This window comes from Hyperolius riggenbachi, chromosome 6 (assembly GCF_040937935.1).
Source record: "Hyperolius riggenbachi isolate aHypRig1 chromosome 6, aHypRig1.pri, whole genome shotgun sequence".
In the NCBI taxonomy this organism is placed as follows: Eukaryota; Metazoa; Chordata; class Amphibia; order Anura; family Hyperoliidae; genus Hyperolius; species Hyperolius riggenbachi.
Window position 1 is genome coordinate 138305404 of NC_090651.1, and position 21408 is coordinate 138326811.

The window sequence follows — 21408 nt, forward strand, 5'->3', positions numbered from 1 at the left end:
CTAATCTGTACTGCAGGGCACCTATCTGTGTAATCTATACTGCAGGGCTTCTACCTATATAATCTATACTGCGGGGCACCTACCTATCTAACCTGTACTGCTGGTTGGAACCTATATAATCTATACTGCGGGGCACCTACCTATCTAACCTATACTGCTGGCTGGCACCTATATAATCTATACTGCGGGGCACCTACCTATCTAACCTATACTGCAGGCTGGCACCTATCTAATTATACTGCAGGCACCTATCTAACCTATGCTGCAGGCTGGCACCTATCTAATCTATACTGCAGGCACCTTCCTATCTAATCTATACTGCAGACTGGCACCTATCTAATCTATACTGCAGGCTGGCACCTATCTAACCTATACTGCGGGCTGGCACCTATCTAATCTATACTGCGGGGCACCTACCTAATCTATAATGCAGGCACCTATCTAATCTATATTGCAGGCACCTATCTAATCTATACTGCAGGCTGGCACCTATCTAATCTATACTGCGGGGCACCTACCTAATCTATACTGCAGGCACCTATCTAACCTATACTGCAGGCTGGCACCTATCTAATCTATACTGCAGGCACCTATCTAATCTATACTGCAGGCTGGCACCTATCTAATCTATACTGCGGGGCACCTACCTAATCTATACTGCAGGCACCTATCTAATATATACTGCAGGCTGGCACATATCTATTCTATACTGCTATCTCATCTATACTGCAGGCTGGCACCTATCTAACCTATACTGCAGGGACCTATCTAACATATACTGCAGGCTGGCACCTATCTAATCTATACTGCAGGCACCTATCTAACCTATACTGCAGGCTGGCACCTATCTAATCTATACTGCAGGCACCTATCTAATCTATACTGCAGGCACCTATCTAACCTATACTGCAGGGACCTATCTAACCTATACTGCAGGCTGGCACCTATCTAATCTATCCTGCAGGCACCTATCTAATCTATACTGCAGGCTGGCACCTATCTAATCTATACTGCAGGCTGGCACCTATCTAATCTATACTGCAGGCTAGCACCTATCTAACCTATACTGCAGGGACCTATCTAATCTATACTGCAGGCTGGCACCTATCTAACCTATAATGCAGGCACCTATCTAACCTATACTGCAGGCTGGCACCCATCTAATCTATACTGCAGGCACCCATCTAATCTATACTGCAGGCACCTATCTAATCTATACTGCAGGCACCTATCTAATCTATACTGCAGCCACCTTCCTATCTAATCTATACTGCAGCCACCTTCCTATCTAATCTATACTGCAGGCTGGCACCTATCTAATCTATACTGCAGGCTGGCACCTATCTAATCTATACGGCAGGCTGGCACATATCTAATCTATACTGCAGGCTGGCACCTATCTAATCTATACTGCAGGGCACCACCCTACCTAATCAATACTGCAGGCTGGCACCTATCTAATATATACTGTGGGGTACCTACCTAACTAATCTATACTGCAGGCACCTTCCTATCTAATCTGTACTGCATGGCACCTACCTACCTATCTAATCTGTATTGCAGGGCACCTACCTGTCTAATCTAAACTGCAGACACCTATCTAATCTATACTGCAGTGCACCTATCTAATCTATACTGCAGGCACCTATCTAATCTGTACTGCAGGGCACCAACCTATCTAATCTATACTGCAGGCACCTATCTAATATATAATGCGGGGCACCTATCTAATATATACTGCGGGGCACCTACCTGACTAATCTATACTGCAGGCACCTATCTAATCTATACTGCAGGGTACCTACCTACCTATCTAATCTGTACTGCAGGGCACCTACCTGTCTAATCTATACTGCAGGCACCTATATAATCAGTACTGCAGGGCACCACCCTATCTAATCTATACTGCAGGCACCTATCTAATATATACTGCAGGGTACCTACCTACCTATCTAATCTGTACTGCAGGGCACCTATCTGTGTAATCTATACTGCAGGGCACCTACCTATCTAATCTATACTGCGGGGCACCTACCTATCTAACCTATACTGGAGGCACCTACCTATCTAACCTATACAGTGTGTGCTTCCACAACGTGTATCCACAGCATGTATCTCTAGGCCCCGCATATGACACTCGCCCCAGGCCCCGCGTACTCTAAGGCCACCTCTGAGGCAGACAATAGGGAGAGCTACACAGCCCTACTTCTGAGCTGATTTGATGCGATGGGGGTATTGGGTGGGTCTTTCAGTGTATCAAAGCAGAGGCAAGAGATTTTTTCAAAAGGCCTCCTTGCATCCCTTTAGATGTGCGTATTTGTTTTGTAGCATACAGAAGCGCTCCCCCTGGTGGCTGCAGCACATCTAAAGGGATGACAGAATGCATTGCAGGGAAAAGCTCCCCTGCCTGCACGCTGACCTGCTACACTCTGGTAAGTGACACTTAGGGCCCATTCACACTAGAGCGGTTTTTAAAGCGCTAGTGCAATGATACCCTACGGGCCCGTTCTCACTTGGGCGATTTGCGTTAATCTTTACCGAAGAAAATTATTTTATCGAACTATGCTTTGTGAATAGAGCCCATTGTGTGGAAAAGAAGTGCAGGATATTTTTTTTAATAATGTTGTGCAGAATCGCAAATGCCTCACATGAAGCACATAATTAAAGTTCATGGGCCGCACTAAAAAAAAAAGCATATATCTTAAACGCATGTAAAACTTACATAATGTATTTTAATGACGCAGAGGATGTGCATTTAGATGCATGGGTGCTTAGTATGCATTTTACTATGCAGCACATAGATGTGTTTTCCGCACTTCCTGAAAAACACATGCAATTCGGCAAAGTGTGCTCCCAGCTCAGAGCTGTTTTGATGTTTAGATGTTTTGTAAAAGCGTTTAGTTCTGGATTGTCTGTTTACAATGCAATGATACATTCCCTGGAAATTATCACCTGCATGTCATGCACATGACTGGAACATCGCACCCACACATCTAAGCTATATGCACACCCTATCTATAACCATCTATGCTTAATAAACACTATTTACCTTGCGTAATGTGCCGACACCCTTTCAGTGTTTTCATTTGGCCAATTACTTGGTGAGTGTGAGGGCAGAGAAGCATGTGACACATTTACATTGTGTATTGCTGCAGCAGCAAATGATGACACAGATGCAAAAAAGTACCGGCTACCCACTTACAGCTCAGACTATAAAGCCTGCTTCTGCCTAAGGGCCAGTGCACACCTAAAAGCGCTAGCATAATCACAAACGCTAAGTGGTTTTTGAAACTATTTTTCAAAGCGATTACAGACTTGCCTATCGATTTTTGGAGCGTTTTGGTGTAGCAATTTTTTTATTTTTTGTACAGTAGAGCTGGAAATGTACGATTTTCCACTTAACTATACTTAACATTGAGGCTGAGTCGCCTCAGAAATGCTGCAGGACCTGCGTTTGCGAAAAAAATCACATCGCTCTGGTGTGATCCATCCAATACAAATACATTAGCCAAGCGCTTTTAAAAGCTCTAGCGTCTTGAAAAGTGCTCAGAAGCACTCTAGGGGCCAGTGCACACCAAAAATCTCGGTACTTTTCCGTTAGCCGGGCGCATCCACTAGGTGGCTATAAAACTCCACCAGAATTACATCTTTCCCTACTATCCATGGCGCCCTGGAGGGAGAATAGTAATTATCGCTAAGGGTGCTCGGATACCCCTTTCTAAAATCCGAATTGATTCGGATCCGGATACCCAGATATCTGGATCCAAATCGGATATCCGAATCCGAACTTTTTGGTATCCGAGTAAACTCTGATATCTGAACCCAATATCCTGGATATCCGGCCGGATTCGGATATCCGGATAGAAATCCGGAAGTGACCTGAAAATGGCTAAAAATGCTTCCAAAAGTCTCTTCAAATGGCAAAAACCCCTTTCGGAGGTCTCTCTCTCTCTCTGACTCTCTCTCCCCCCTCTCTCTCTCCCTCCTCTCTCTCTCCCTCCCCCTCTCTCCCTCTCTCTCTCCCTCCCACTCCCCCCTCTCTCTCACTCCCCCCCTCTCTCTCCCTCTCTCTCTCTCTCCCTCTCTCTCTCTCTCCCTCCCCCTCTCTCCCCATCCCTCCCCCTCTCCCCCCCCCCTCTCTCTTTCTCGATCAATGCCTTCGAAAGGGATTTTTGCCATTGAAGGTGATTTTGGCTTCTGCTCGGATATCTGAACTAACTATCCGCCCGGATTTCTGATTTCAGATGGGAAATCCAAGTTTGCTCGGATAGTCTATTCGGATTTCAAAAAATATCCGAATTGCTAATTAAAGTTCGGATAGTGTAAAAAGTTCGGATTATCTGGGTAGTTCGGATATCCGAAATCTTGCTAAGCAATATCGCCACCTAGTGGATGCGCCCGGCTAACGGAAAAGTACCAAAACCTCTAGTAGATCTGCAAAATTCTAGAGGTTTTTGAAGCAGATTTCATAGTGATTCTAGGCATGTTTAGAGACGTTTTTTTTATGTTTTTGTGTAGAAGATTTCAAATATTATTACAGTAAAAGCTGTTACTGAACAGCTTCTGTAACAAAACCGCCTGGAAAACCACTCTGATCTAGCGTTTTTCAGAGCGGATTGAGCTTTTCCTATACTTTAACGTTGAGGCAGAAACGCCTCAGAAATCTAAAAAAATGCTGCAGCCCCCGAATTTGCGTTTGTGGAAAAACCGACCTGCTCTGGTGTGCACCATCCCATTCATTTTCATTAGCCAAGCGGTTTTCCCTCTGCAAGTGTTTTAAAAAATGTCCTGATTTTGTTACTTTGGGTATCATATTATAACACCTGATTGACTCACCTAGTCATGAGGAGGAAGGAAATAATTTGCATGCAGTTTAGCAATCACATTGAGCTCCTGATACAGGTATTCGCGTACGTTAAAAAAGGGCGCCGGGAAAAAAGGGCGCAGGGTTTTAAACGATAAGCATGAATAACGTTTAAAAAAAATTGTGTTATATTTCGTTTAAAAATAATGTTTTATAAAGTTATAAATCATTAAATAATGTGTATGAAATCGGCAATTGTAAAAACGTTAATCTTCCCTGTTTGAAAAGTGAAATTTATAATAACGTTTTATAAAACATTAATAAGAATGTTACTAAAGCTATACCTAACCCTACTCTCACACAGAACCCTCCCTGTACCTACCCCTAACCCCTAGACCCCCCTGGAGGTGCCTAACCCTAAACCCCCCCTGGTGGTGCCTAACCCTAAAACCCCCCTGGTGGTGCCTAACCCTAAAACCCCCCTGGTGGTGCCTAACCCTAAGGCCCCGTTCACACTGCACGCGTTTCCAGCCGCGTTTTGGAAACGCGTGCAGGTGGCCGACACGCACAACATCAGACATTGCATAGAGTGCAATGTCTGATGTTCACACTGCATGCGTTCCATACCTGTGCGGTCCGGAACGCATGCTGCACGCATTTTTTGTAAAAACGCATGGCTGTCCCATTCACTTTTCAGTGATGGGATCAGCCACGCAACGCATACGAACGCGGATGGCGTGCGTTCGTACGCGTTGCGGTCCGCGTTCTGCAGTCTGAACGGGGCCTAAGACCCCCCTGGTGGTGCCTAACCCTAAAACCTCCCTGGTGGTGCCTAACCCTAAGACCCCCAGGCGGTGCCTAAACCTAAGACCCCCCCTGTGATAAGCAAGAACGTTTAAAAAAAATATTGTACTGTTTTTCGTTTAAAAATAATGTTTTAAAAAATATTGTACTGTTTTTCGTTTAAAAATAATGTTTAAAAAATTATAAATCATTAAATAATGTGTAATCATGAGAAGCAGTTATAAAGCATTAAAAGTGTCCGAGCGCCGCTTTTAAAACGTTATTTTTCTCCGGCGCCCTTTTTTCCTGTTGGGCGCCCATTAAACGATATTTATTATGGGAGTGAATGGCGGCGCCCTTTTTGTCCATCTGCCTCATGCGCCCAAATTTCCCGCTTCCCAGGTATTCTGTCTACCAGTTTTCTTCTGTAGACTACAGGGTCAGTGTTTCCTTAGGGGTACAGGGGCAATTGCCCCAGAGCCTATAGGGACCCCCAAGGTGTCTCCCCCCCACCTGTCCAGCTATAATGACCCTATACATGCCTGCAGGGTATGAGGAAGAAAGGTATCGGCGGGAAGAAGAAGTTCAGAGCATAGAACAGGGTGCTGCCTCCTGTGTCCTGTCTGGATTATGTAAGACTCTGCTGTGTGTACACTCTGCTTTTGTAAAGTAAAGGAAGAGGGGGATAATGGGGACCCCAACAATGCTTTTGTGGACATATGATGGACACCTATTGATATTTTGCCTATGGGGAATGGGGCTTGGATACGAGCTCAGGAGCCCTGGGGGGTGAATTTGCTGTGGGGGTGGGGAGGTGCTAGGGGGGCCCCCAAGTTACTTTTGCCCCGGGGCCCTGTTGTAGCTAGAACCGGCCCTGGTAGACTATGTTTATATTTGCTTACCAACTTAGATGCAGTTAGCATTTTTTTTCTGAGTGGAGTTGGGCTTAGAAATAGTCCTAATGCTAAACCATCACCTGATCTATCAGTGGCCTAAACTAACCCAATATGCTCACCCTAATCCTAACCAATAGCTGGCCTTCTGAACCCCAGAATCTGATCATATTCACCTGTGGGAACAGAGAGCTCAGTCATTTCTTAGGGTGGTGTTTATGTAAAACTCCTCCACTCTTATTTTCTAATGTCAACTTTTCCTCTGTCTTCAAAACGGTGTCACACTTCATGCTGTTAGTTTCCTTCCATAGTCACAGAGTGTATCCCAAGCCACTCCATCCCAACAGTATCCATGGAAGCTTTCTGCTGCTACCTTCTGTATCTTGAAGTGGTTACACCATCTCTGTGTATCCTACACACTGGGAGCAGGGAGTCTGCAGGCTGCCTCATTAACCCTACCTGTGAAGCCATTTACCATCCCTGCAGTGTGTTCACTTGTTGTGGCTTGCTGCACAAGTTTCAGGCTGGGCACACACTAGGCGTTGCATGAAAGGTTGCATTTTGCTGCATATGCGTTTGTGTGTTTTAAGTGCGATTTGCGCTTGTGTTATGCATGCGTTTGCATTTCGCACATATAAATCGCAAGTGCATTTTTGTGCGTTTTGTATGCGGTTTTTATGTGTTTTTTGTTCATCACTAGGAAGTCAACAGGGAATAGAAATACATCATCAAATCTTTTTTTTTTTTTTTTTTTTAAAGCATTAAAGCGCTACACCTCTGCATCACCATTGACATACATTATGTGCATTTTAGATGTGTTTTGGAAAAATATACAGCAAGTTCAGCATTTTCTAAAATGCACATTGCATAACACAAATGAATGCATTTTTTCATGTGGCTCAATAACTTACATTATAAGCCTTATTGCTAGTGTTTCTGCCTGGTGTTTTCCTACTCTCAATAGCTCAGGCTGAGAGCACACTTGTCTTTGCAAAAAGCTATGTTTTTTTTTTCTGGCATTTCTTCCTGCATTATTAACGTATTCAACTAGTGCAAAAAATATATTATCAGATTTTTTTTTTATCTTTATTATTTACAAAAAATCATGCAAATTGCATGTGTTTTTGATTCCTATAGGAAAGCTTTGTGTGCTAATTGCATGTAGGAAGAAGAAACTTGCTGGGCGATTTTAAAACGCACATAAGATCACATTACCAATGTGACTTTTGTGCGGCCCCTAGACTTATAATGTATGTGGTTTTGCATGCATTTTACGCAATGTGCCAAAGCGGACGTGATTGAAATAAGTGTGCTCCCTGCCTAATATAATACTTATGAAGAAGACATTTACTTTACAGTTGTGTGCTTTTTAAGCTCTTTCAAATAATAATGATTTTTGGAAACACTTGATGATATGTTGCACTCTTTATTACAATTGCAATATTTTACAGTATTTCATGAATGTGATCTATAGGTACTTAGCCTAAGGGTGCATACACATGGATTATGATTGTCATCTCTAGGGATACTGACATGTTGTTAGACTACTGCTATATATATATATATATATATATATATATATATATATATATATATATATATATATATATATATATATATATATATATATATATATATATTGTTCCCTCCACATCAACCTCACCTCAGGCATTCATTGTGTGTGCACTAGCTAACTGTTGGGTAGGCCAACTCTACCGGAGCTTTTTCTGCTGTCCATGTCACTACTAAGTGTAAAAGGGCCCTTAAGCTACAGAGTGGCAGAAATCCACTGGTGGTTTTGTCATGTCCCCACCAGTACAAATTCAAGTGCACCACCACTGCCTCACAGCACTGATGCACCAGGCCGTGGCCGATAACTTTATCATTCAACACAGACATATGTGCGTTGCTCAATTTCTCGGCCATGGTGGTGGTGGTGGTGGGGGGGGGGGGGGCGCACTTTTGAATCTCTGCCTCTGTTGCTGGAGGACCTTGTCCCGCCCCTGACTACTGCCAATGGTAGCATTCTGTTGCTATGGATGTGGGAGGAGGGATGATGGCACAGGATGTGATGGAGCTGCTTCCAGCGGGTGGGGTAAGGAGGGGAACAATGCACTCAACTGAAACTATCCAACAATCAGGGGCGTCGCTTGCCCTATTTTGGGGGGGCACGTGCCCCCAATCTGTCCTGGGGTGCCACGGATCTCTTCCCCAGGGGTGCCGCTCACCCCCTCTGTCAGCGGCTCCCTCCAGCCGCCGCCGCGTCACTCAGACCTCGATCAGACGGCAACCAATCGTGCTGGTGCTAGGACCCAGCGCCCGCACTGATATGCGGAAGTGACATCACTAATGGGCTCCCTGTCACTCACTCACTACCAAAAGGGGCTCCCTGTCACTCACTCACTACCTAAAGGGGCTCCCTGGCACTCACTCACTACCTAAAGGTGCTCCCTGTCACTCACTCACTAACTAAAGGGGCTCCCTGGCACTCACTCACTACCTAAAGGGGCTCCCTGGCACTCACTCACTACCTAAAGGGGCTCCCTGGCACTCACTCACTACCTAAAGGGGCTCCCTGGCACTCACTCACTACCTAAAGGGGCTCCCTGGCACTCACTCACTGCCTAAAGGGGCTCCCTGTCACTCACTCACTTCCTAATGGGCTCCCTGGCACTCACTCACTACCTAAAGGGGCTCCCTGGCACTCACTCACTACCTAAAGGGGCTCCCTGGCACTCACTCACTACCTAAAGGGGCTCCCTGGCACTCACTCACTACCTAAAGGGGCTCCCTGGCACTCACTCACTGCCTGAAGGGGCTCCCTGGCACTCACTCACTGCCTAAAGGGGCTCCCTGGCACTCACTCACTGCCTAAAGGGGCTCCCTGGCACTCACTCACTACCTAAAGGGGCTTCCTGGCACTCACTCACTACCTAAAGGGGCTCCCTGTCACTCACTATCGGGGTCCCTGTCACTCACTACCTAACTGGAGGCGCCTGTCACTCACTAGCTAACCTGGGGGTCCCTGTCACTCACTACCTAACTTGGGGGGCTACCATATTAAGGGGGCATTCTGCCTATTTATGTGAAATGCTGTCTATTTATGTGCCTCATGACTGCTGAATTTGTCTTGTTGGGAGCCTTATGATTTGTTGGAGGCCTCATGATTGCTGAATTTGTCTTGTTGGGGGCCTCATGATTGCTGAATTTGTCTTGTTGGGGGTCACATGATTGCTAACTGCGAGACTATGGGAAAAGCTGAATCCTTATCATATGAGACAATAGCATTAAACCTACTTTTTTAGCTTTTTAAAACAGAAAATAAAACTGGGTGGTTCTAAAAAATTTAATACATTTTTCAAGAGTAGGATGGATGAAATTGTTTATCTTCACAGTTTATTTTCAACTTGGATTTTCCATAATGTTCATGTATGAGTTAAAACGTTTGTACAGTATTTAGTTTAAATTGCTGTTGCCACTTTGCGATAGATAAGTGACTTTGGGGTTGCAGTTTGGGCACTCGGCCTCCAAAAGGTTCGCCACCACTGTCATAATCTAATGTCCCACCATTGCTAGGTTCATGTAAATTTGTCTCCACCCGTTACCACACCTATATTCTGGTCCATGGCCCACCCATTTTTCGGTGCGGCGCGATAAGCACGCCGCACAACGTGCTCCTCATATTTTTGGCATGCTAGCTGCAGTGTGCTGAATTCTGCTGCCTACAGTATGTACAGTATACGCTGTTCTCTAGTGCCTGCACTGTGTGCTGATTTACCTTTAGAGTTGGGCCGAACCTCCGATTTTAGGTTCGCGAACCGGGTTCGCGAACTTCCGCGGAAGGTTCGGTTCGCGTTAAAGTTCGCAAACCGCAATAGACTTCAATGGGGATGCGAACTTTGAAAAAAAAATGTATGCTGGCCACAAAAGTGATGGAAAAGATGTTTCAAGGGGTCTAACACCTGGAGGGGGGCATGGCGGAGTGGGATACACGCCAAAAGTCCCCGGGAAAAATCTGGATTTGACGCAAAGCAGCGTTTTAAGGGCAGAAATCATATTGAATGCTAAATGACAGGCCTAAAGTGCTTTAAAACATCTTGCATGTGTATACATCAGTCAGGTAGTGTAATTAAGGTACTGCTTCACACTGACACACCAAACTGTTCACTGAACAGAACAGGTATGCAGTGGCGGGTTCACTAAACAGAACAGGTATGCAGTGGCGGGTTCACTGAACAGAACAGGTATACAGTGGCGGGTTCACTGAACAGAACAGGTATGCAGTGGCAGGTTCACTGAACAGAACAGGTATACAGTGGCGGGTTCACTGAACAGAACAGGTATGCAGTGGCGGGTTCACTGAACAGAACAGGTATGCAGTGGCGGGTTCACTGAACAGAACAGGTATACAGTGGCGGGTTCACTGAACAGAACAGGTATGCAGTGGCGGGTTCACTGAACAGAACAGGTATACAGTGGCGGGTTCACTGAACAGAACAGGTATGCAGTGGCGGGTTCACTGAACAGAACAGGTATGCAGTGGCGGGTTCACTGAACAGAACAGGTATGCAGTGGCGGGTTCACTGAACAGAACAGGTATGCAGTGGCGGGTTCACTGAACAGAACAGGTATACAGTGGCGGGTTCACTGAACAGAACAGGTATGCAGTGGCGGGTTCACTGAACAGAACAGGTATACAGTGGCGGGTTTACTGAACAGAACAGGTATGCAGTGGCGGGTTCACTGAACAGGTATGCAGTGGTGGGTTCACAGAACAGGTATGCAGTGGTGGGTTCACAGAACAGGTATGCAGTGGTGGGTTCACAGAACAGGTATGCAGTGGTGGGTTCACTGAACAGGTATGCAGTGGTGGGTTCACAGTACAGGTATGCAGTGGTGGGTTCACAGTACAGGTATGCAGTGGTGGGTTCACTGAACAGGTATGCAGTGGTGGGTTCACTGAACAGGTATGCAGTGGTGGGTTCACTGAACAGGTATGCAGTGGTGGGTTCACAGAACAGGTATGCAGTGATGGGTTCACAGAACAGGTATGCAGTGGTGGGTTCACAGAACAGGTATGCAGTGGTGGGTTCACAGAACAGGTATGCAGTGGTGGGTTCACAGAACAGGTATGCAGTGGTGGGTTCACTGAACAGGTATGCAGTGGTGGGTTCACTGAACAGGTATGCAGTGGTGGGTTCACTGAACAGGTATGCAGTGGTGGGTTCACAGAACAGGTATGCAGTGGTGGGTTCACAGAACAGGTATGCAGTGGTGGGTTCACTGAACAGGTATGCAGTGGTGGGTTCACAGAACAGGTATGCAGTGGTGGGTTCACAGAACAGGTATGCAGTGGTGGGTTCAAAGAACAGGTATGCAGCCAGGGACAAGCTAAGCCTAACTAATCTTTCCCTATGAGAGAGAGTGTGCAGCAGCTCGCCCTACTCTCACTAATGCAGGCACACGAGTGACCGTAATGGTCGCCGCTGCCTGCCTTTTAGTAGGGGGGGGGGGAGTGGCTCCAGGGGCTAGTGTAGCCTAATTGGCTATACTGGGCCTGCTGACTGTGATGTAGAGAGTCAAAGTTGACCCTCATGGTGCATTATGGGGCGAACCGAACTTCCGCAAAAGTTCGCCTGCGGGACGCGAACGCGAACCACGGAAGTTCGCATGGAACCGTTCGCAGGCGAACCGTTCGGCCCAACTCTATTTACCTCCAGTGTGTACAGTGTAAGGTGTTACTCTGTGCCTTTACTGATTGTAAACCAGCTATATTGTATGCTGATCCCTGATACTTTCAGTATGTACAGTATTAGCTGTAAAGCCTGGTACACACATACAATTTTGATTAACCAATTTTAGCTCTGTTCATAAAATTCATTGTCTGTTGGCCCACTTACTGCGCGGGGCTGGTAAAATTGGGGGTCAGTGATTGACCAATCAAAATTGTATGTGCGTATACATCTTTGATCTATGCCTATACTGATTGTAAATTATCTAAATAAAGGACAGGGGGCTCCATCCAATATTTCGATGGGCAGGCCCGTTATCTGCAGCTTACACCGCTGCTAAGTTCATGTACATTTGGCCCCACCCATGGCCACGCCCACTTACCTCATGGCCACACCCATTTTTTGCCACGGTGCGCTGCGCGCGCCGCATATACCTCCCCACCTGGTGCCCACAGGTGCCCCCGATCTCCAAGGACCCTAGAAACGCCCCTGCCAGCAATCTAGAAATGTCAGCGACACATCAGAGAAGCTGTGCACAGGTTATATTCTCGGCTTAACAGCCCCAACTGGACACCCCTGTTGAGTTTAGTATAAAGTGTGTACGCACCTAACATATAGTAGTAGAGCATAATAAATTATTCAGGATGCCCATTTATAACTTTATTGTGGTTTCAGCATCAGTAATGCACCTTATATCTATATATTGTTATATACTGGTGGGTAACCCTGCCCTCCCAGTGCTGCTTAGCCTAGGCTATGATGTCACATAGCCTTCTGCCCCAGAGCACTCTGGGAGAGCATGTGATATTCCGGTTCATTTCAAAGTAGGGAAAATAATTTACATTCCACAGTGATGCACCTTCCCAGCAGTAAAGATGTGTCTCTGATAAATTTAAGAATGTAAATCAGTATGAGCAGTAGCATAGCAATAGGGGTTGCAGAGATCCCGACCGCACTGGGGCCAGAGGGCCCTAGGGCCCTGCCAAAATTGCAGTATTAGCTCTATATTGTCCTGTGCTTGTAATGATCACTTCTATAGATACTTTGAATGATAATAATCATTAACAAGCTGTTCCCCATCCCCTTCTTGCACCCCTGGCACAGTGTTGTCCTTTGGCAGGTTTTGGTGCACCGTATCAGTTGTTATGTATAGAGTGCTGGGGGAGCCCCACTGTAAAACTTGCATCAGGGCTCACAGCTCCTTCGCTACGCCACTGAGTATAAGTTAAGATCTTACCTTGGCCAAACGTTGACTAAATAGTTTTTTAAAGAGACAACAAACAAGATTTGGAATGGCTTATTATGTGAAGCAGGCAAAGAAGCATCTGACCAATGTGCACCTTGATTGACAAACATTGTGCAGGTCAACATGGGCATTTCTAGCAATGCACTGCATATACTGCGACGTAATGTAAAATCAGTTGCATCAGATTGCAACTAATGAGGTGTGAACTGTTCGTAGACTTTAAATCGTACCCTCTTAAAGTGCACAAAACAGTGACTGTAGATGGAACGTGTCAGTATGAAAGTACTCTAAGGCAGGGAACACACTTGTCCCCAAGCATCTTTGCAGGCAATTTCAACATTCTGGGATTGTATTCACATTTTCCGCTCATCATTTTTTTACGTTCGTTCATGATTTTCAGATTGCAGCAATTGTAATGCTTTTCAAAGCGCCTTTGTAATTTTAAAAGCTCTTGCTAATGTAATCCTATGTGTTTTCTCCCTGGAGCAATGTGATTTTGTAACAATCATCCATAGCATTGCATTAGCAAGAGTTTTTCAAATCACTAGCACTTAAAAAGCTATTGCAGTGTGAATCAGCCCTAGGAAAGGGGGGAAATAAGGTGGGGGAAGTATGCAGTATACATAAAGGCAGTGTGTGTTTAAGTTATATAGTAAGGAGTAAAATTTGATGAGAGGTCGAGTTTTAATGATCAGAAAATAATTATTCGATTTCTGAATCTGACTATTCCCGAGTGAAAATCTCTTAACCCCACTATTTTGAGTAATCGAGAAACAAAAAAACTGGCAAGTTGAGGCTGGGAACACTACACTAGGCCAGTGGTTCCCAACCTTTCTGAAGTTGTAACACATTACACCAAACGCTCAGATCTCCATGACACATCACATATGTACAATAGAAAAGGGGTTGGGGCATAAAAAAGGGCATCTGGAAAAAAGGGCGCGGAGATAGACGAAATTATAAGTTTTTATCTAAAACAATATTATCGTTTCTGTTATAATCCAAGATCAAGTGCTAAATATGTTGAATTAATGGTAATGAAATCGCAAAATACTGTTTAGAACAAAAAATGATATTTACAAATTAAGCATAGCAATAAAATTGTAGATATTACAGACATGTTACTGCAACTATACCTAACCGTAATCTGTCACAGAACCCTCCCTGTACCTATCCCTAACCCCTAGACCCCCTCTTCCCCCTCAAGGTGGTGCCTAACACTAACCCCCCCCCCCAACTATACCTAACCGTACACTCATACAGAACCCTCCCTGTACCTATCCCTAACGCCTAGACCCCCCCCCATTGGTGCTTAACCCTAAAGACCCCCCCCCCCCCCGGTGGTTCCTAACCCTAAACCCCCCTGGGTGATGCGGAACCCTAAAATACCCCTTGTGGTGCCTAACCCTAACCACCCCCCCTGGTGATGCCTAACTAACCACCCCTTCTGGTGGTGCCTAACCCTAACCACCCCCACTGTACAAACACCCTTACACACAAAGAAAAAAATATATATTTGATAACTTAAAATACTTCACTACAAATGACATGAATAGAAAAAGTTATATATTTATAATAGAATAAATAGCCTTACAGTCATGTACGCATTAAAAATCTTCAAATAATGGTATTATTAAAAGCGTTATATTAGTAAGATAATAAATCTGAAAACTATAATTAACACATTATAACTTTGAAAACAAGGTTAATACCAAAAGCGATATATATGTGTAATACAATAAGCTTGAAAACGAAAATGTACGCATGATACTTCTGAAAACGAATTTTAAAACTATAAAATAAGTAAAAACGAAAGCCTTATTCTGTAAACGAAAACTTTGTTTTCACGGTCCCCACAACCGCTATTTATCGGGTGCCCTAATTTCTTCTTTGACCAATAACCAATATTTTGCATTGCAGCCTATGGTGCGCCCTTTTAGTCCATTAGCCATATGCGCCCTTTATTCCTGTTTCCTGGTTGGCGGCCCTGGGGCTCCTCTTAGTCTAATAGCAATCAGTGTGTGATGGCTGGGGTGGGAGGGATGGAGGGGCGCACTTTGGTGTCTGCCTTGGGTGCTGAAAGATCTTGTCCTGGCTCTGAACCGTTGTTCTGTGTTGCTACCCGCTCAGTATATCTGTCGCTGTCACATCTGCGTTTCACCGATGCACGGTGAAGGTGCCAGTATATGGATTGGCGCCCCAGCAGAAGCATTGAGGCTCCCCGTTGGATTGCAAAAGACCAATGGGAATCCTCCCTCAAACCAGGGAGGATTCCCATTGGTCTGTTGCAATCCAGTGGGAGCCTGATGCTTCTGATGGGGCTTGGATCTGTATACCAATGCTTCTCCCGTGCTGTGGCAGCATCCGCTTCATCCGGCTGACCGGGAAAAATCACATTCTGTACATCCTTTTGTTCCACTAGTTGGAACGAACAGATCCATTACAAAATGTTGCATAGGATCCATTCACATCTGTTCAGATCCATTCCATTTTGTTCTGCGGAGTGGAACGTTTTTTATGAGCTATTCGCTAGAGAACAGAGGCGCCAAAAGGATAAAAAGTGATAAAAACTTTAAAATTGCTGGGAGGCAGTGGTGGACTTACCTCCGGAAAGCAGACATGAAACAACTGTCAGTAGCTCGGTAGAAACATGAATAGAAACAGAGGCGCTATTCATGTTTCTACCGAGCTACTGACAGTTGTCTGCTTTCCGGAGGTAAGTCTACCACTGCCTCCCTAGCAATTTAAAAGTTTTTATCACTTTTTATACTGTTGTTGGCACCTCTGTTCTCTAGCAAATACACTGTGTCCACCCCTGGTGGAGGGGTGACCTACCCCTACCTTTCCGATCTACAGAGATCAACATCTTAACCAATTCGCGTTCCGTCGTTTTCACGTGAGAAATGTTCACCTCCCATTCATTAGCCTATAACTTTATCACTACTTATCACAATGCACTGATCTATATCTTGTTTTTTCCGCCACCAATTAGGCTTTCTTTGGGGGGTACATTTTGCTAAGAGCCACTTTACTGTAAATGAATTTTAACAGGAAGAATAAGAAAAAAATGGAAAAATTCATTATTTCTCAGTTTTCAGCCATTATAGTTTTAAAATAATACATGCCTCCATAATTAAAACTCACGTATTGTATTTGCCCATATGTCCCGGTTGTTACACCGTTAAAATTATGTCCCTATCACAATGTATGGCGACAATATTTTATTTGGAAATAAAGGCGCATTTTTTCCATTTTGCATCTATCACTATTTACAAGTTTAAAATAAAAAAAATATAGAAATATTTCATCTTTACATTGATATTTAAAAAGTTTAGACCCTTAGGTAAATTTTTACTTTTTTTTTTTTTATTGTAATGGTTTTTTTTTTATAGTAAACATTTTATTTGGGTAGTTTTGGGAGGGTGGGAGGTAAACAATAGATTTATAATGTAAATGTGTGTTAATTTTTTTTTATTTTTTTTTCAGGTGTAGTATTACTTTTTGGCCACAAGATGGCGGCCATGAGTTTGTTTACATGACGTCACTTTAAGCGTAGCACGCGCTTAGAGTGACGCATCGGCAAGGAGACAGCCAGAAAAAGCACAGCTTCCGAGAGAATCTGTCGCTTTTTCAGCCGGGGAGAGGAATCAGTGATCGGGCACCATAGCCCGATACATTGATTCCTTGGCTACCGAATCCATGGCCGGGAAACTACGTCCAGGAACCAAAATAGGTAAATCTTGAGTGAGGACGGGTCTAATCTCCTCACCTGCATTTACAGTGGTAGCCTGAGTGGTAACCCTTGTTTGTGTGTATATATATCTCACTGTTTATCATTTGCTCATTTGCACGTTAAACTGTACATACTACACTATATTGGTCTCTCTGTGTCTCCCATTTATGTTTTTTATGAGCTGGGCCATAGGCTTCCAATACGGTTAAGGCCTGGGATCCACTAGCAGCGCTTTTGCAGTGCTTGCCGATCGCCAGCATTTAAAAGGAAATAAATATGTCAGCCTGTATGGGCCTGATGAGCAAAATAGCGGTAATATTGCCATGCGCAGACAGCGCACTGCAATATTACCTTTATTTCCAGCAAGTGCCCTGAGTTACGCAATTAGTGCAACCTAGGGTGTCAATTGGCTACAGCAATGCACATCACTAATGGTAGTAATGTGTGTTACCGTAACAATGGTCATGCCTCTCGAGTACCCCAGGTCACGTTTATTATGTAATTCGCGTAAGGGTAATATTGCTGTGTGCTGTCAGTGCACCTCAATATTACTGATATTTTGTGCATCAGGACCCCATATTCCTCTCACCGACCTCAGTTGTGCTTTAAATTGTAGCTGGGAGGTGCACAGTGGCTGCTTGTAATGTACGCTGAGCGTGCAGTTCAGCTATCCATGTGAAAGAACCCTAATGCTGGGAATACACGGCTTGGTTCTGAGCCATTTAGATGGCTCGATAGATAATTTCCGACATGTCCGATCTTCCGCCCCATCGTTTCAGCGCTCGATTCTGCTTGGAGGACAATGGGAAAAGAAAAGAAAAACGAGCGGAAGAGAATCGCCTGCAGAATCACACATAACACAATTAAAATGACAACCCCCTGTAGTGGTCTGATGGAATCTGCCATATCTGACTAGTAAACTGAATGTTAACCATAAGCGGTTTGACCTTGGAACTAGTATGCAATCTGGAAACCAGATGATGATGATGATGGCTCCCAATCAGACAGACGTTTAGCCTGAGAAGCCTGAGAAGTGTCACAGATTATTAAAAGAAGAAACGAGACAACAGCTGTATAATTCAAGGTGAACTGTGTGCTGTGATAGAACTTTTGTATCATGCTAATGACAGACCTGCTCTAGGAAACTCTCATCTATACTCCTGGTTTGGGAGGGAAAATTAGATCTCATTTGATCAGGGCTTGACCTGGATTTATTCCTGATTAATTTGGCATGATCTGTGCTATGGTTGGATTATACATTGACTCCAGATAGAGCCTGCATTGCATTCCATGTCGCCAGCATGAAATTCAATAGCTTTTAAAAATTGTTTGAATGTTCTTATGATATCCTGAAGCTATATGTGTGTCCTCTCTCTTCCTGCATGACACTGGTTCTCAGGGCCATGCAGAGGATCTTTAAGGGCGGTGCTCAAATTTAAAAAAGGGGCCTCCCCCCCCCCCCCCCCCAAATGCACAGTAGTACCTACAGACCCCTTTGCCCTGCAGTGACGTGACCTTCACCCTCACTCCCCGTCTCTCCAGCTGTCCCAAACCATCCCCCTGAGCCCCTCCGCTTGACACATGCATTCAGTCACAGAAGCGCTGGCTGCATTCAATGGTGTGGAGTCAGTCAGACCTGTCACCGGTGGCCGTATGTTCCCCCCCCCCCCCCCTCCTCGTTTCTGGCTAGGGGGGGATTGCTTGTCATGTGGGTGCAAGGTGACATGTGGGTTCTGGGTGCGGGTACAGGGTAATTGGATATAACATCCGCTGAGGGTTGAGTCTTATGGGAATTACTGTGCATTCTGGAATGTGGGTACAGGGTGTCATGTGGGTTCTGGCTATGGGTGGGTATCGAGTGTCATGCGAGTGTTGATTGCAGATACTTAGTGCTATGTGAAATCTGGGTGCGTGTACTGGATCTCATGTGGGTGCTGGGTGCAGGTACTGGGTATGACATAACTGCGATTACTTGTTGCCATGCCTGTACTAGGTGCTGGCAATGGGTGGGCATTGGGTGTCACATGAGTTTTAAATGCAGATACTTTGGGTGTGGGTACTGGTTAAGTGGGTGCTTGGTGCAGATAGTGGGTGCCATGTGAAGGCTATCTGCAGGTATGAGTACTAAGTGCGATGTCAGGCCTGGGTTCAGGCACTTGGTGTCAAGTGAGTGTGAGTATTGGGTGCCAGCTATGGGGGGGAAGGGGTTTGGGTGGATATTGGGAGAAGTAGAGGTAAGTGTGGTGATACAAGAAGGGGAAGTAATTGGGGGTACTGGGGGAGGGAGAGGTCAATGAGGGTGGTCACTATGGGTGCTGCTGGGGGAAGGAAGGGTGCTACTGGGGGAGGGTAAAGTCAATGTGGGTGCTGGGGGAGGGAGAGGTCACTGTGGGTGCTGGGGGAGGCAGGATCACTGCAGTGCTAATGCTGGGGAGGGAGAGGTCAGTATGGGTCCTAGGTGGAGGGAGAGGTCACTGGGGGTGCAAGGTTGAAGGAGAGGTCACTGTTAATGCTGGGGAGAGAGTGATCACTGCTGTCAGGGAGACACCATCTTACCTGCTCCCACACAGCTGTGGGGATGGTTACACTACGATTCCTGTATTGGGCCTCTTTACTCCAAAGTGTTGCAGATGGGGAGGAGCTTCCCGCGGGTGGTAGGCAGAGGTTACCATGTGCAGTGGGAGGGACTTATCTTCACAGGAAAAGGGCCGTTTTATGGTTGTTTTAAAAGGGGGTGGGTTGCCTGCTGGTTCTTGTGTCCTCCCTCTTCCTGCGTGACACTGGTTCTTGTGTCCTCTCTCTTCCTGCACGACACTGATTCTTGTGTCTCCAGTCTCAGAGTGGATTTGCACTAATGGAAATGTAGCTGAAGAAGTCTCCCCTGGCAGACTGTGTCAAATTAAGTTATTTAAATACATGGCAAACAAATTCCATTATGAATTTCTCATAATTGACTCCTTCCTTTTTCCCTGTACAACACTCTTCATTTACAGAGAGCCCAGCACTTGTCAACATTTGTGGGGTCTTTTGAGTGTGATTGTTTTGGGGGGTTTCTGCTTTCCTTGGTGAAGGGTCTATCTGCCCTGCTGCATTCTATTGCCAATTGATTTTACATTTTGACAGGGCTGGTTCTAGACTTTTTGCTGCCTGAGGCACCCTCAGTATAGGTAGGTAGCCAGGTATAGGTGCCCGCTGTATAGGGTAGCCAGGTATAGTTGCCCCCAGTATAGGTAGGCAGTATAATTGCCCCAGTATAGGTAACTAGTATAGTTGCCCCAGTATAGGTAACTAGTATAGTTGCCCCAGCATATCTAGCAAATATTGTTGCCCCTATATAGGAAGTCAGTATAGTTGCCCCCAGTATAGGTAGCTAGCATCGTTGCCTCCAGTATAGTTGCCTCAGTATAGGTAGTATAGTTGCCCCGGTATATGTAGCTAATATAGTTGCCCCCAGTATAAGTAGTATAGTTGTCCTAGTATAGATAGTATAGTTGCCCCAGTATAGGTAGTATAGTTGCTCCTCCCCTCCCCCCCTTTGTGGCCTCCAGTCCTCTTACCTTCTCGGCAGATGCTTCCTCTACAGTCCCTATCCTGCTTGCATGCTGTCACTACACAGAGACCTCAAATCAGACAGACCCGCTGAGCCATAGTGCACTGCCTCCTATCAGCGTGTAATTATCAGTATATGTGCTGATAAGAGGCGGGCCGCTGTCCTGTCACAGCAGCTCTGTCTGTTCTGAGGTCCCTGTGTAGCAACGAGCAGCGACATACAAGCAGGATGGGGACTGGAGAGTAAGCTACCGCTGAGAAAGTAATATAATCGGTGGCTGCAGGGTGGATGGGAGGCAGGTGAGATGCTGCTCCTGCGCCCATGCCGCCTGATGCAAATGTGTCACTTGGTGTCCTGGGCGGTACGGCGCTTTTTGACATGTATACCGTAGCTGCCTGGACACAATTTAAAGGGTACTTGTTGTCTTTAAAATAAAAAGTTAGATACTTCCCCCAGTAGGGAAAAGCCTATGGATCGTCCAGAGGCCTTCATGGTCTTCCTATCCACCTTCTGACCCTTCAGGGTAGGAACACATTGGGCAGAATTGCATATGCTTTTTCCACTATGTGCTATGGAAAACGCATATGCAATTCTGCATAGTGTGTTCCTAGCCTCAAACAATTTTCAGCGTTAAAGTTACTTGGGGACTCTCTCCCTCCTGAATATT